The sequence below is a fragment of the Carlito syrichta genome, unplaced genomic scaffold (assembly GCF_000164805.1).
Source record: "Carlito syrichta isolate Samal-C Ts95f unplaced genomic scaffold, Tarsius_syrichta-2.0.1 Scaffold153566, whole genome shotgun sequence".
Classification (NCBI taxonomy): Eukaryota; Metazoa; Chordata; class Mammalia; order Primates; family Tarsiidae; genus Carlito; species Carlito syrichta.
In genome coordinates this window covers 653,502-662,974 of record NW_007097662.1, presented here as the reverse complement: position 1 = coordinate 662,974, position 9,473 = coordinate 653,502, and the positions used below count along the sequence as shown (strand labels likewise).

Genomic DNA, 9,473 nt, shown 5'->3' with positions numbered 1-9,473 from the left:
GACACCAGCCTTTGTTGTTCCAAGGAGGGTTTGATATGATGTTTCGGGCCCAAGGCCCTCAGAGCCAAGTTCTTGGCAGGTGCTGGGCTTAAGGCCCCAGAGCTGAGGCCTGAAGTTGGGGTCCCAGTGGAGCTTCCCAGGCGGGGACCAGGCCTCCGTGGAGATAGGTATTCTGGGCCCAGGCAACCACCCACCGTGGGGCCTGCCTATCTGCAGCCAGCCCAGGCCTCACAAAGGAACAATAACAGGAAGCCATCCCGGGGGGAAGTGGGCCAGGGCCAGCTGGAAAACCTGAAGGGGCGGTGGCCAGGCCTCCCTCGCCGGCAGGGTGTGGCTCCCCTCCAGAGGCAGTCAACGGAGCTCCACAGAACTCCACTCCACACTCGGCCTTGACAGACAGACTATCCGACGGAACGGAGATACCCTTCAGCCCACGGGCGAGGTGAGTGGGCTCCCTCACTCCACTCCACCCCAGATCTCCCACCCTGTGCCCAAGATGGGAGGGTCTTTAACTTCCCCATCTGTAGAATGGGCATCGTCAGGCTCCCAGGGGGATAGCTGCCTCCGTCTTGAGGGCAGGCTGGGTCCCTTTTCAGCTTGGGGCGGGCCTGGGGAAGGTACACCCAGCGGTGGTGCCAGGGGCACAAATGGGCATCTCAGGGCTGAGGGAGGGGGTGAGGGCTCGGCTCACCCACAAGTAGCCTGTCCAATTTGGTGTGGCCCCAGGGCCCACTGGCTTTCAACAGTGCCAGGTTGAGAGAGGAGGATTCTGCCTCAGTCGCCCAGAATGCCAGGGCAGAGGGCTGGCACCCAGGCCTTGGCTTCCCCTCAGTGCCCTTTCTCCTGCTGGAAAGGACTTACCAAGGCCTGATGCACTCCCCTCAGTCCCCTACCCACACCCCACCCAAGGCTCTGTGTTGGGATGTGGGGAGCAGCCCTGAAAGAGGAGCTCTGAACCTCGGCCTCTCTCTGTCAGCCAGTGTCCCCATTTTCAGAACAGGCAAGCTGAAGCTTGGCTCTAGGCACCTGAGGCCCTGCCTATGAGATCCCCTTCCTTCCCTGCCCCAAACACCGCAAGGGCTGACTGTGTGCTGAGGGAACTGTAGTCAGGAAGGTGGCCCACCCTTTCTGCCTCCAGCACCCAAAGTTGAGCTCCTGAGGGCCCTGAGGGCCTCACAGCCAAGAGAAGTCCCCCAGAAAGCCTGGAAGGCAGGAGGTCTGCTGTGAAAGCTGAGTGCACATCCCAGCTCTCCTGTTTGCTTTGGTGTGCCCTTGGGAATGTTACCCAAAAGCTTCAAACCTCCATTTGTTTGTCTGAACAATGGTCATAGCGAAGCATTTTGCAATTCACTGTGGTAACTAGAGATGATGGGGGCTCATTATTATTTTACTAACAACCCGTGAGGTAGACATTTTCTTTCTTCATATCTCAGTGGAGGCAACTGAAATTTGGAGATGTAAGCCTTGGTATGGGAATTTGAATCAGGATCTCAACCCTGAAGCCCAGATTCTTTCCACACCATTGAGCTCCTCCAGGTCTCAGGTTTCTCATCTGTAAAATGGGAGAAACAGCTTTTCCCTCAGTGAATCGAGTGCATTAACACCCTGGGAGCTGGGAGTGGTTCATTGCAGGAGACCTTTAAGGAATGGCAGCTAAATTTACCTGCTACCCCAGAACTGATGTAGCTGTGGATGTCTGAACCTCGGTCAAGCCCCCTTCAGTGAGGGGTCAGGCGCTCAGCAGGGGAACAGGATGGGAGCTAGTGGGAGGACGTGGACTCAGCTCTTCCCTTGGAGAGCACCCCTGGGTACCTGCTATGTACCAGGATCTCTCCCTGATGTGAATACTTCTTGTGTATATGAGCAGGTCAAATTCTGGCTGGAGAGATCAAAGGGCATTCCAGAGGAGGCAGCTCAGAAGACATGGGTGGGGGGGAGGGCGGCATGGCCTGAGGGATCTTTTAGATCCCTCAGGCTACCAGAGCCAGGACCAGGAGCCTCGGCTCATTCCTGGGCGATGGGAGGGCAGCAGGTGGCCTCCGAGTACCCCAAGAGCTGTAGAGCCCCTGGGCAGCCTTGCCAACCCAGGCTTATTATGGTGAGGGGCAGGGGAGGTGTCCACTGCCCTGAAGGGGTTAAGCTTCTCACCCTGCCTTCTCAGCCTGAGCTATTGTGTTGCTGAACAAGGACCGGACATGAGGGCAGGAAGCCTAAGGGGGCCACACTCTCCAAAGTTGGATGACTCACGGCACCACTGCTGCCTCAGGGACACGAAGACCACCATCCCAGGAAAAATGTTCGGCCCTTTCATTCACACGGACCCATTAATGGTGTCTGAATTCCTTCTCTGTAGCTACGAGTAAGGAGGGAAGAAATGTTCTAGGAGACAGTTTCTGCACTCAAGAGCTTGCTTCTGGCTGAGAAGATGCTGAGAAGCCTATTCTGATCCAGGTTCATGCTGGTGTCAGGAGGCTCTATCACAGATGGCTTCCTGGGGAAGAACAGGAGCCCTGGATGCTGAGAGGCCTTGGGCAGCCCCTCTGCAGTCTGAGCCTCAGGGACCTCCAGATTGTCCTTCTTAGGCCACAGTCAGACCCTGGCAGGTACAGGTACTAGAAGGAGGAGGAAGCAGGACCCACAGGGTGGGACCAGGAAGGCGAAGAATGAGATTTCCTTCTGGAACAGAGGGGAGTAGGAGGCAGGCCCAGGACAGAACCAGGGAATGAGGTCAGGAGTGAGTCAGTCAGTCGAAGCCAAAGCCATCCGGCTGAATGAGTGAATAGACGGGAGTCAAGATACCCACACTCTTACTGAGCACCTACAGTGCCAGACTTTGGGCTCATGATCTCATTTCATCCTGCCTACAGAGGCAGCTTCTGTTGCCTCCACTACAGATAAGAAAACTGAGGATCAGAGAGCAAGAGATGGGCCCAAGGCCACACAGCTCATGAGCAGCTGGGAAGGTGCAAGCAGGCAGGTATGTGGGGCTCATTCTGTCGCCCCCACTGCAACACAGTCCTGGGAAGCCCAGAGGAAACTGGAAAAGCTCTCTAGGGTAGGCATTCTCTCCCTGAAGCTTGGAACTGACCAATTAGGAGGTAGGCTGAATGCCCTGCAGTCCAGAGACCCCGCACAGGTTAGTTTCACATCACAGACTAGGTCTGGTCAATGAGTAGCCTCTACTTCAAAGATCATATCGAGGATTCAGGGCCTAAGTTTAAGTTTAGTGGGAATGAACACTATGATTGATTGGTGATGTCTGCCATGGGTGTCAGAAAAGACATGTGGCAGCCCATGAGTTCTGTTTTGCTGCCCTGCCTCAAGAAGTGCCAGTGGTATTTGCATATAAATTGAGAACATTTAAGAAAGATAATATTATTGTCCTCAAAGGATCAAAGTGCTAACAGTGGTGTGTGTAATAGTATGATGAACCACCAGGGGAGCTATGTGGGGGCAAGAGGAACTTTTTTGAGGTATATCAACGATTTCACTTACTCTGCCCACCCTAGGCATAGTCTGGAAATAGTGTATGTATGTATTGATTGATTGATTGGTTGATTCAAGGTCTCACTTTATCACCCAGACTGGAGTGCAGTGGCACGATCAAAGCTCACTGCAACCTTGAACCCCTGGGCTCAAGCAATCCTCCTACCTCTGCCTCCTGAGTTGCTGAAACTACAAGTGTGTACCATCATGCCTGGCTAATTTTTTCATTTTTATTTTTTTGGAAACGAGCTCTCACTATGTTGCTCAGGTTGGTCTCAAACTCCTGGGCTCAAGTAATCCTCCTGCCTCCACCTCCCAAAGTACTAGGATTGCAGGCATAAGCCACAGTGCCTGCCCCAGATTTGGTTTTAAATCCCATGAGCTGGGAGGAAGCTGGTTGTGAGACCAGAACCAGACAGGTCTGCATTCAACAGGCAGCAGTGGAGACTTTGCCACCCCCAGATCTGGGGCTTTGAGCTCATGCACCTGGATGCTAGGATGAAGTGGAAACATAGGCCCAGAGCCTGCCTGGGCAGAGACACTCAGGACAGGAGGCAGAGGTTGTGGAGACAGGTGAAGAGAAGTGTTTACCCCAGAAACACAGCAAGGGAGGGCATTCCAGGCAGAGAGGACAGCATGTGCAAAAAAAATCTACTAGTGAGAGGAAGGGCAGGAAGCTTCTAGTTCTCTTCATGGCTGGAAGGGGCAGGAAGGTGAAGGAGAGGAGAGCTGGCAGGGGGACAGAGAACACAGCGTGCTGGGCCTGGAAGGCTGGTTCAAGAGCTGGACTTCCTCCTGCCTTGGGTAGAAGAAGCCAGGGAGGAATGGTCCATAAGGGAGCAGCTGTAAGGGGAACCAAAGTGGGGGAGGCTGCAGGCAGAACCCAACCCAAGGGCAGGGGAGCAGGCCTAGGACCCATGGGAGCAGATCCCAGGGCCGAAACAACAAACCAGGAGAAAGCACCAAAGGGCCAGCCCATGGTTGCCTGGCCAAACCCTACTCCCAAGGCTTCTGGGGCCTCACCCTTCATCCTTCCAATGCCTATGTATGCCAGGGCCCAGCAGTAAATGCCAACACTCAAACAGACAATCTGGGAGTCCCTGGAGGCATTTGGGGATCATTGGGTAGGGTAGATGCCTCCCTGAAGCTTGGCGCTAACCCATTAGGAGACAGAAGATAGACTGGACGGCCTGCAGCTCAGAGATTCCCGCACCACAGTCCTGGACTGAGACTCGAGGTGTGAGTGGGAGGGCTGTGGGGAGGGCCACACATGGAGCTGGGCTCCAGTGGCCCCTCCGACAGGCACACCTCCTGCGTGTTCTGGGCCATCCCCTCCCACTGCCCTGCCCTCATGCCTGACCCAGGGTCTCTGGGCTAGAGTCCAGAGCCTGTGGGAGGCTGGGCTGGGACTGAGTGTCCCATCCACCCTCTGAGGCTTTCCCTGGAGCTGGGCTCAGCTGCCAGATCTTATCCTTGCTGAAGGCGGGTGTGCTGGGGGAGGGCAGAGCAGCCAGGCCTGCATGGAAGAGCTCTGCGGGAGTGGGCAGGGGCTGAGGCCTGTGGACAGGGGCATGTACTTGTGAAGGCACATTTGGGGGCTTTGTGAGTCTGTGTGGCCTGAGGATGCTGTGTGTGTCCTTGACCTGAAGACTTCCTCTGCCCCAGTCCCAGGGTCCTCCAGCCTGTTCAACAACACCCCCCCAACACTGTCAAAGCCCAGTCTCAGTCACTGGAATCTAAGGTTCTGATCAGGTCTAAGGCAGGGATCTGCCTGGTGGTCAGAGGCAGGACCAGCCCAGGGTCATTTGCCTGGACACCCCACTGAGGGACTCTTAGCGGGCTCAGACTTCCTGTGGTCTGTGTAGCTACAAAGGCAGGGGATATTAGGAGGTCCCAAGAGGGGTGGCTCCAGTGCCTTCCCCCTCCCTTTTGACACTGGAATTTAAAGCATGCAGAGCTGAGTCAATCTTCAAGGCCAAACTTCAGAGACAGATGGGAGCCCTCAAAAAGAAAGGGACCAAAGGGGGCTTCACCTGACATCTCACAATGAGTCAGTGAGAGAGGCGGGACTCACTCCTGGGACTGCAACCCTCAGCCCAATCAGGGCTGTCTCCCATGCCCTCTCACAATGTCCTGTATTCCTCCATCAAAGCACATGTCACAATTTAAAACCATGCATTTTTCGTCCTGAATTAGTGTCCCTCTCCACCATGGAGGTGGAACCTGTATTTGCTCCCATGTGGAGTTCAGTACCTGGCACATAGTATATATTCAATAAATGACTCTTGAGTGTGTAACCCCACAGCTCTAGAGAGGGCTTCAGAGAAGTGATGACATGTGACCCAAACCCAGGCAGAAGAGAGAGGACAGCAAATGCAAAGGCAGAGAAGGGGTGACCAAGTCTGTGGGAGTGGGAAGATTCCCAGAGAATTAACATCCTACACTTAGAGGAAGCTGAAGAGAGACAGAAGGAGTTAGAGGACTCCTGTCTTGTTCCAGGCTGCCCAGCTGATTCAGCCTTCAGAGTACTCCTCAGTCCCCAGACCTGCGTCTGAGCTCTGACCTCAGTGACCCCACGGACTGTAGATACAGATCTGGACCCCAGGATCTCCTGGATCCTGACCTCCCATCCCATCCAGGCATGGCTGAGTCCAGCAGTCCCCTCTGTTCTTCAAGGTTCCTCTGCTGCTCTCCTGGGCTCCCTGCCCGCTCACCAGAGGCTGTAGTCCACTCTTTCTGTCCTCTAATTTGAGGTCATTCAGATCTCCCCAGACTGACCAAGGGCACAGTGAACCCACCTTCATCCATTTGATGCTGTTCCCAAACCCTCTAACACAGCCCAGGGATGGGGCATCGTTAAGCATCCTGGATGACAGGGACACAGGCAGGCACCTGGCCTCTGTGTACCCTGCACTCATACCTGAGTGGCCAAGGGTAGCCTCCCAGCTCACCACCATAGTCAGGCAAGTCCCCAGACTGTTCAGCTGGAAATTTTTGAGCACAGAAATCACTTCCAAACTCCTCAGATGCTCTGAATGTCTGCAGAACCCCAGATCCACCTAGCAACAGCCTGAGTCTCTCAGAAAACTACTGAGAACAATCAAGATGTAACTCTTACTCGCTGAAAGAAAAGGTGCTAAAAGAATACAGAGGCTCTGACCACACCTCCAGAGGCTGCAGGTGAGGGACATTCTGTTTTCAGCTGTTGCTGCAGCAAATCTTGCTGGCTTGATTTCTCCATCAGGAGGAGGAGAAATGATTGTCAGACAAGTAAGGGCCTTGTCTGGAAGGGAAGGTTCACGGCAAGAAGGAGGGTGCTCAGGACTCCAGCATGGGGACAGAGACAGGATTATGTGATTCCCATCTCCCCAAAACCCCTACCCCTCCCCATTTCCAAGGTCCCGCCTCCTCACCAACAGCTGACTGACAAGAAAGTTTAGCAGGCAGACTTGCCCCTGCCCTAGGAAATGACATGCTGGTGATGTGGGGCAGCTCTATGAGAGCCAGTGCCAGTCCCTTCAGAGAGCAGGAGCTTGAAGGTGACCTGTGTGCACCAAGGGATTTCTCTCCAGGGCTCACAGCCAGACTTCCGCAGGACACACAATAGAATCCAAGGGGTTTTTCTGCACCTTCAGAGATCATCTTGTGTGAGTGGCCAGCCAAAGCCCCCCACAGGGTAAATGTTCCCCTTGAGCCATGCAGTCCTAGCCTGGGACCAGTGGACTCTGCTTTATTGAAGTCCAATGTCATTATAGTCACGTGCTGCTTAATGATGGGACTACTTTCTGAGAAATACGTTCTGAGTACTTGCATATCTAAATAGATCTAAACACAGAATAGATGCAGTGAAGATATGGCATAGAAGAGCTTTTAAAAGGTACCCTTGAATAAGGCACTCACCACAACCAGAGATTACAGGACTGGACATTGTTCTGAGTGAGTCCGTGAGCGACTGTGAAGACCTTTGACATTACATACAACTACAGACCTTATCAACACTGCACACCAAGGCTCCACTAAATTTACTAAAGATAGCCGGGCTCAGTGGCTCAGCCTGTAATCCCACGCTTTGGGAGGCCGAGGCAAGTGGATTGCCTGAGCCCGCGGGTTCGAGACCCGCCTGGGCAACTTGGCTAGACCACATCTCTACAATAAATCAAAAAATTAGCCAGGCGTGGTAGTGCGCACCTGTAGTTCCAGCTACTTGGAAGGCTGAGGCAGAAAGATCGCCGGAGCCCAGCAGGTCGAGGCTGCGGTGGCCAGGAGCGGCCACTGCACTCCAGTCTGGGCAACAGAGTGAAACTCCAACTCAAAAAAAAAAAAAATTTACTAACGATATTTTTCTTTCTTCAGTAGTAAATTAACCTTCACTTACTATAAAGTTTTTACTTTGTGAAGTTTCTAAAGTAGGCTTGTTTACACTAGTGTCACCATAAGCACGTAAGTAATGTGTTGTACTGTGACATCATGACAGCTATGATGTCACCAGGTAATAGGACTCTTTCCACTCTATTATAATCTTAGAGAGCCATTGCATATGTGGTCCATCATTGACCAAAAAGTCATTTTGTAGTACATGACTGTATCCATTTGGCTGATGGCTGCGGTCAGCACTGAGAACACTAACCTATCCAAACAGGCCCTCACTTCCCTCCTCCCAGCAGGAGCCCCTATGAGTCAAACACAAACAGAAGCCAGAGGCCTTCTGGGAGTCTAGGGGCAACCAGAGCAGAGGATGTTGGGAGTGGAAGGAGTGTGTCTGCCAAGACAGGGAGGGTGAACAGACTAGTCTGCAAATCCCCTAGATGATTGAGTATTGAGAAACAAGAAGGGTAAATAGTTCACTCGGTGGGGTAGGACTGGAGGGTCCTCAAGGATTCAGATGTGTTTGGTTTCATTCTTAGCTACTGTTCATTGGCCACATTGCAAATACTTTTTAATTCAGGTGTGAAAACAACTCTGAGAGGTAGATACTAGTGTCCCCATTGTACAGATGACGACAGTAAGCCTCAGAGAGGCTAAGCCTCTGGCCTACAGTCATACTGCAACAAAGCAGTGCCACTGAGCTTCTATGCACCAAAGAGTCTGCAATGGTAGCTGTCACCCTGCACCTGAGGAAAGAGCTGTGTGTCAGTTGGGACTGGGCACTGGGGAGAAGGGAAGATGTACACGGGAGCAATGGCAAGAAGTTCTCCAAGAAAGAGAAGAAGCTGCAAGTTAGTCCCCTCAGAGGACTGAGGGAAGATGACAGGCAGGCGAAGCGGGGACCAGGGAAGGCTGCCCAGAGGAGGACGTATGAGCTCAACTCTAAAGGACGAGGTCACCAGATGGAGGAGGGAAGGGGCCCTGGGGCTATCCTGGCCGCTTCTCTTCCCCAGCTACCTGCTGTCCACAGTGTTGTCACCCAGTCTTGTGGTCTGAACCCCATCCACACACAGTAACCATCTCCAAGCTGCCCCCCAGACACCAGGCTGGGTCTCACCAGCAGCCAGCCACAGCCACAGAGACATTGAATAAGCACCTCACACAGCTCGTGCAGAACCTCTGATTTCCTCCCCACCAAATGTGCCACCTCTCTATCCACCCTCCCTCCCCTCCCTGCCATTTTCCAGATCTCAGTAAAGGCCCTGGTGTCTCTGCAGCTGCTCAGGCCAAAGACTGGGGGGCCATTCTTGATTTATTTCCACCCCTCACCCCCATGAGGCATACATCATCAAGTCCAGTTAATTTCACCCCCAAAACATCCCATGGCCATCCCCTGTACTACCAACCTACTCTGGGTCATCATTGACTCTCACCTGGGATGACAGTGCCAACCTCACCCTGGTCCCCCAAGCCCACCCTTAATCTCTTATCAGCCAGTCCCCTCACCATAGCCAGAATCTCTTCAGATGGGACCATGTTGCTTTTCCCCAAGCTTAGAAGAAAGTCCTCCCTAGGCTATCCTTCAAGGCCCCATACAATTCAGTCACATTCATTTCTATGGC

At 53.3% G+C, this 9,473-nt stretch overlaps 1 protein-coding gene across 1 annotated transcript in view; it reads left to right on the top strand.

Annotated features, from left to right (window-relative positions):
• Window positions 1-237: 237 nt before the first annotated feature.
• Window positions 238-9,473, top strand: part of CDH5 (cadherin 5) — a 34,036-nt gene continuing 24,800 nt past the window's right edge. Inside the window, exon 1 of the mRNA XM_008050659.2 lies at window positions 238-442. The gene's annotated coding sequence lies outside the window, so the exon portion shown is untranslated. The remainder of the gene's footprint in view (window positions 443-9,473) is intronic.